The sequence below is a fragment of the Euprymna scolopes genome, chromosome 11, assembly GCF_053919585.1.
Source record: "Euprymna scolopes isolate OS-2025 chromosome 11, ASM5391958v1, whole genome shotgun sequence".
Classification (NCBI taxonomy): Eukaryota; Metazoa; Mollusca; class Cephalopoda; order Sepiida; family Sepiolidae; genus Euprymna; species Euprymna scolopes.
The window spans coordinates 25,444,438-25,450,213 of NC_136492.1; the positions used below are offsets into that span (position 1 = coordinate 25,444,438).

A 5,776-nucleotide genomic window follows, 5' to 3' on the forward strand; every position below is an offset into this window, starting at 1 on the left:
TTTAACCAATTTGGTACCTCCACATGGGGAGCGGTATATATATTCCTTAAATATTCTCTCCAAAAGGGGGGGGAGGGGGAACAGGAGAGGAAAGAAAGAGAAATGGGGAGACAGCTGGCCGGTTTCGACCCTCGCTTCTCAAAGCTGTATCGAGGGAATTTTCAAAACAAAGAATGAAAAAGCGATTAAAATTGCGTTTTATTCAATTTACGGGGAGACAAAAAAGGTGGGAAAACGGTTAAAATAAAACAGCGTGGTGGTCGAATACCCTAGAGATTAATCCCGTTCAAACTCAGGAGGCATTCCCATTGCTTGCAAAGAGAAGGTTTTCTAAGTCGAACGTGAATAGTCTCCAATATCTTAATGTGATATAATGCGTACTAAGCGGTAAGGGGTTTAGGTTCGTTACCGTGGGTTCCCGATTTCGAAATCTCGCTAGATTCAGCCATTCTAATGGGTCTTAGACGACGAAACACGTGTCAGTGAATAATTATATTTAAAAAAAAACTCATGATTGATTATACGGCATAATTAAGTTGATACACCGCTGGATCACCGAAGCTAAGCAACGTTGAACCTGGCCAGTACTAAATAGGTTACCATTTGGGATGTCCAGGTTCTGTTTCCAGTCCTCCCGGATTTCTTCCTGCCACTGGACTTAAACAGTGCCGATTCAGAAGAGGTATGGCTGGAAATTGTGTAATCCTTGCCTCAAAATTACACGCGCAACTGCTCTTACAAGTAGTATCCTTTGTCTTTCGAGACTACGGAGGCATCGTATATATATATATATATATATATATATATATATATATATATATATATATATATATATATATATATATATACTCGGGGTTTTTTATTCAAAAGTAATGGACTAATGAATTCAACGAGGTTGTTAGATAGTGCTCAATAAAAAGAGCTGATAATATTTTATTATTATTATTATTATTATTATTATTATTATTATTAATAATAATTTAATATTTTTTATCATTATTTTTTTTTCTTTTACTTATATATTCATTTAATAGAAACGCGAAAACTTTAAACTTATATCATTTAGTATAAAGGGCTTAATTAATTGTAGACGTATGTTTGAACTGCGTTTATATTACTCGTGGACGTATGTTAGATGATATATATGTCAGTTGGATACATTCGCTGTCTTTTTTGACATGTTCATTTCTAACGCTTAGATTGTATTTTCTGTTTGTATTTGTAATAATGTTGTCTCATTACTGAATTGTATAATTGTTCATAAATTGGTTGACACGCAGATTTTTTTCTATATACTGGCAACTTCTTTAAGATTCCCTTCCTATTAATTCTTACTTTCTCTCTTTCTCTCTTTAACTATATCTCATCATTCTTTCTTTTCCCTTCTAGTCCTTATTCTCTTTACAATAACCATTTATATCTTTTCTCTTTTTCTTCTCCATATTATATGTATATTTTTTTCTCTCTATTTTCTTTCTCTATTTCTTTTTTCTCTCTTCTTAATCACTCTCTCTCCATTATAATCTTTTAACTTTATTTAAATTGCCCCCTCCCTCTTTACATCTTATAATTAAAGTTCTGAGTTTTTAGCTTTTTAACTCCAACTTTTAAAGTATTCCTACCTAAAATAAAAATTCATTATTCATTGAACTTTTGAATAGTCAAGTCGCTGCCTGATGATATCTGTTGTTTGATTGAAACTAGTGGCTATTTGTAGCAGCAGGATGTGACCATGTTTATATAACAATAAACAAGTATATATATATATATATATATATATATATATATATATATATATATATATATATTAGCACAGCGTTTTTTTTTTTTTTTTTAAATTAAAATAAAATTCTAAACAATTATTTCAACTATTCGGAGAGAAGATACAGCAGCATGCCCAAAGATATACTAACTGAACATAAAATAATTTTTTATGGAACTCAATGAAGAACATCCGCCTTACGTACGGCAAAAATGCTAGTTCTATTTTGGTGTCTTAACCCCCCCCCCCTCCTATTTTTGCTGATGTGGACATTATATTCCAAGACAAAACCTTTGTCAATTATTGTCAATAATTATGACCAAGTTTAATTAAAATGAACATCGTTTCCGAAACGATCGTACACTTAATTTGCTTTTGTTTGTTTTTTCTTTTGAAACTGATTGATAATTCACAAGTATAAATTTTATTACTCAACATATATATATATATATATATATATATATATACATATATATGTACATATATATGTACATATATATGTACATATATATATGTACATATATATATGTATATATATATATGTATATATATATATATATATATATATATGTACTAGCAAAAGTACCCGTCGTTGACTGGGTTCAAAAACAGCCTACAGAAAATAGACTCTGATTTATTAAAGTATGATAGGTTATGAAAAGGAAGGGTTGTAAAGAGATAGCTTCAAATTCGGGGGTATCAAAACCAAAGCAAAATATGGTGAAAGTAAAAATAAAATAGATAAGCCCCATAATTTATTATACAATACCTGTTCACACTGAATCACTTATTACAATATTTTGTGGATCTATATTAAAAAACCTTGTTAAACTTTGTGACATATTTCCATTCTATGGAGATCAGGCGCGAATGAACACCCCATAATTTTATCATACCATATTTCTTCAAACTGAAACATAATTATCAAAGTATACTCACGCAGATTGATATGAAAATTCTTTATTAAAGTTTGTGCCTATTTCCATTCTATGGAGGCGATGCGCGGACGGAGACTCCACAATTTTATTATACCATCACTATTTAAGTTAAAACATACTTATCAAAGTATTATTATGTACATCTATATCAAAAACACTTGTATACGTTTTCTTTTAATTTTAAATTTTTTATTTCTATACTTTGTGGACAAGGCGCGAACGCAGACCCCACAGTTTTAATGAACCACCGTTCTGCTGGATCAAACATACGCATTCCCGTGTCTCGATACATCTTCTATCATTGTATGTAATCGTTTTTTTTTAAATAGTCAACCATATAGGAGCCTATTCGTGACCAGACACACACACACATACACACACACATACATACATGCAGACATTCGGCTTTATATTATAGATATATATTCTGAAACTACAAGATCTTCAGTTAGGGGAACTTGCTTTTCAAATTCTACTTATCCCTTACTTTGGTTCTAATCTTTTTGCTGTTCAAAAAGAATAAAAACGATGTTGACCTTTTTCTTACCATTTTTTATTGTCTGTTAAGTACTTGCTTTGTATGCTGAAATAATAAATCTGTTCACTTTTTAAAATATATGTTTCTGTCATGTTACTCATGTAACATAGTACCCGATTATACATGCGTTAATCTGTAGAGACCGCCGCAAGGAAATCAAGACAAAGAACTAACTCACTTCACTTTTTTCCCGTGGAAACAACAGGCATTTATTTCCAGGTACTTTACAGTATAACGCATTGTCTCTTGTTCAGACTTGCTGCTTTCGGTCCATGCGTGTAACACGCCCATGTCTGTCCTCTCTGTAACGTGATCGTCGGTATTCACGGAATTCTTTTTATAATTTTTTTCCTTCTTCCTTGCCGTGACGACACCTCGCACACGGCTCGGCATTTGTACATAGCTGCCATACGCGCGTCCCCGCGCTGTAACACAAAGATTAAAGTTGTGTTTTCGTATGGCCTTGTTCTGAAATATGCGACATGTGTTAGTTTAATCTAATATGCCTTGAAAACACCGATTAAAAAAGAATCTTTTTTTCATATCGACTATTAGCAGACGCACTCTGCTCCTCCCGCAGCGTTCAGGTTTAGCGGGGTAGGTAGAGTGCCTGAGGTTAGTCTCATCAGCTCGTAATGCATACTTTTGTATGAATTTAGGACCCCACCATGTGCATCCAAACGTTTCAACCAGTTGTCCAATTTTTCTCTCTCTTCTTTTTTTGTTGTTGTTGGGAATGCTAGTGATGAGGCCTTACGTGAGGATTACGCGACCTTAATCGACACAGTCACGCAGTCGTGACCGAGCGTGGGTTGACAAACCAGCAAAATATACTTATAAGCACTCAATCGTATTTATTATCATGCATAAAGAAAAGATAATGAAATACCAAGGTCTTATGTATGACAAGAAATGAAACTGGAATTGTAAGAATATCTCTATCATTCCGGTTATTAACTCATGAAGAAAAAAAAAAAAATTCAAACCAAGTGCGATAGATATTCAAACAATTGCGCATAAAGGGGAGGTAAGAATCTTAAAAAAGGCATCCGGTAGTATACTCCATCCCCAGCTTAAACAAACTGATAAGAAAATAAAAAAAAGAAGAGAATATCCTTTGTGAACATCAATATATTTAACCTGACCGAAAGCCGAAAAAAAAATATCTGGAATAAATAAAATACAACGGTATAGCTACTACACTTTGCATTATCAATCTGCAGAAAATATTAAAAGAAAAGTATTAGGTTGGCGCAAAAATAATGTCGTTTTTGACGTCCAACTTCAAAAGATCATAACTCTTTTCATGATAAACTTTATTAATCGAAATAAGAACCATTAGAATCGAACCATTTTCGCCAACGAGAAACACCTTTATTTATCATATTAGCTTAGAAATTCGGAATTCTGGAAGCGATGAAGTTATTGAAGGCTGATTCAGCATCATCTCAGCTTTTGAAGCATTTTGCGCGCAGGAAGTTGTCGAGATGTTTGAAAAAGTGATAATCAGTGGGGGAGAGATCCGGTGAATATGGCTGATGAGGCAGTGTCTCGTAGCCCAATTCCTTCAGCTTCTGCAGGGTCAGTTGAGCAATATGCTGACGAACGTTGTCATGGAGGAGAATTGGTCCCTTCATATTGACCAATCTCGGGCACATACGTTGGGCCTTCTGTTGTATTTCGTCAATTTGTCGACAGTACTTCTCCGCCGTAATCGTTTCGCTCAGATTCAAGAAGCTGTGATGGATGAAACCAGCCGCAGACCACCAAACAGTCACCATAACCTTTTTTTTTGTTTTTGGTGTGATTTCGATTTCGGGAGGTGTTGTGGAGCTTCTTCGGCATCCAACCACTGTGCTGAACGTCGCCGGTTGTCGTAGAGGATCCACTTCTCATCACACGTTACAATGCGTTTTAGAAATTGGTCGAGTTTTACAGCAAGTTCTTGTTTGATTTTGCGAGTATCAGCTTCAGTTAAAACTTTCAAATGTTCGTGATCAACCGGAGTCGGCCGACCGCGACCGTCTTCATCTTCGAGGCTCTCGTTACCATCACGAAATTTCTTGTAATAACGTTGTGCCACAAGTTCGTAGGTGGTTCCTGAGCCAAACGCATCATTGATATTACGAGGTGTCTCGGAAGTTTTTCGGCCTAGTTTGAACTTGAACAAGAACATCGTGCGGATTTGAATTTTGTCCATGCTGTCGAAAAACCTTTTAAAAAAAATAAACAGATTGAGAACGGTAACAAATAACACGATTCGATAGAGCGTAAAACGCACTTCAAAATAACATATAACATGGCTATATACATCAATAAATTAATTCAGAAATTATATATAAATGTAACATATGTGAGAAAACGATATTGTTTTTGCACCAACATAATATATTTAGCATTGTGATATGACGATTCCAATATGTTTTCCTAATTCTGATATAGGCACTAATTTTGCTCTAAATTCCCGATTCCGATACAATTACAGATTCCGATTCCGATTCTTTTACCATCTCTAAATATTTGGCTATAATTTTCTTT

The 5,776-nt window shown here is 34.3% G+C and overlaps 1 pseudogene; it reads right to left on the reverse strand.

The window, feature by feature from the left end:
- Window positions 1-4,557: 4,557 nt before the first annotated feature.
- Window positions 4,558-5,438, reverse strand: LOC145288230 (histone-lysine N-methyltransferase SETMAR pseudogene; annotated as a pseudogene).
- Window positions 5,439-5,776: the final 338 nt, after the last annotated feature.